The 1,472-nt window shown below is 38.9% G+C and overlaps 1 long non-coding RNA gene across 1 annotated transcript in view; it reads left to right on the forward strand.

The window, feature by feature from the left end:
• Positions 1-1,154: 1,154 nt before the first annotated feature.
• LOC106531406 (uncharacterized) overlaps positions 1,155-1,472 on the forward strand; it is a 43,066-nt gene continuing 42,748 nt past the window's right edge. Inside the window, exon 1 of the long non-coding RNA XR_001311904.1 lies at positions 1,155-1,205. This is a non-coding gene — a long non-coding RNA (uncharacterized LOC106531406). The remainder of the gene's footprint in view (positions 1,206-1,472) is intronic.

Here is a 1,472-nt window from a genome sequence, read left to right on the forward strand (position 1 = left end):
ACAATTATGAGATCTCCTCTGTTTATCCCATTTCTCAAGTATTGCTCGAACAGTTATTTCAACTCAACCTCAGAGATGTCTTGTCTCGTCTCAGCTTAACTCAGAAACAAATGATCACACAATGATACGAATATGAGAAAGCTCAAACTGATCTCGTAAAATGAGATTAAACCACAGATTAGCCAGACAATTTTTGCTATGGGTTTGAACGAGAACGTTGATTTTCTGCACAGTGTCTGCGTTGACAAGACTTCCAAATTAAATTAAATTTGTTTCTCAAGTCTGCAGCACTCATTTACAGTGGTCTCATTTGGCTCGGTACTTCGCTCCTCTAAGTAGGTTTGTTTACAGTGCACGCAATTTCCGATTAGCCTCTTAGCTTAGCCTCCTTCACAGTGGCGCTGTCGCACTGCATACGTCACAGCCAACCATTAGCAATTGGGTAAATCAGATCCAATCATTTTAAACTTCAACAGAGGCCACACCTCCAGCAAGAAATCACTTCTCAATAGCCAAGTTTCTGTACGAAGCAAAGCAAAGTACAAGGGGCTGGTTTTAACCTGGCTAAGTTGCTGCATTCCATTTACATTGTGTTTCCAGAACTGGTAAATGGTAGTGATGTCATTTCCCCACAAACCATATGAAACTGCATTCCAGTTTGCCGACAGGCGATTGTATTGTTAACGCTAACCTAGCTACAACACTGCTACAATATAAACAATGGCAAAAAGAGAGCTCTACTACGTACGTCATGCAAATAAACATTGATTTTAATAAGTACAGCATTGCACAGAAAACACACTACTTGTGCGAATGATTAAACATGCACAAAAAAATTAAGAAAGATAATTAACAGTAAAAGTTACAGAGTTAACTTTCTAAAGCTGTGAGTAGCTGCCATCTTGAAATCGAAACTGGGGGCAGTTTCATTTCTTCCACTATACCAGTGGAATATTACCACTAAATCTACCAGTGGGAACAGGGAAATTACCACTTCCCAAGACTACTGAAATGCAGCATATCTACTGCTTTTATCTGGAAAGTTGTACTTATTCTATCAACTACTGTTTGGCGATGTTACATGATGTCTGGAGACGTAGAGAAAGAAATGCAATTCTCTTACAGGAATAACTGAGAAGACGCTGACAGTGGGAGGAGGGTCCAGCTGCAGTCGGCCAAGGAGAACAGTTGATCAACCGTGTGAGGTAAATGTTTTCTACGTCAGAACTTTTTCGGCAAACGTGTTTCCATCTCTCCTTTTTTACATTACATAACTCCTTTTTGAGCGTATAAACTTTTTTTTGCGAAAAAGAGGAAGTGTTTTTGTTTTTTGAATAGTGCCATTTCCATTCACCTTGTGATGCTTCAAAATATGCATTACAGTTTTTTACAATAGCTAACACACTAAAATGATATCATAACAATTATTTTAACTGACACACACACACACACACACACACACACACACACAC

The sequence above is a fragment of the Austrofundulus limnaeus genome, unplaced genomic scaffold, assembly GCF_001266775.1.
Source record: "Austrofundulus limnaeus strain Quisiro unplaced genomic scaffold, Austrofundulus_limnaeus-1.0 Scaffold628, whole genome shotgun sequence".
NCBI lineage: Eukaryota > Metazoa > Chordata > Actinopteri > Cyprinodontiformes > Rivulidae > Austrofundulus > Austrofundulus limnaeus.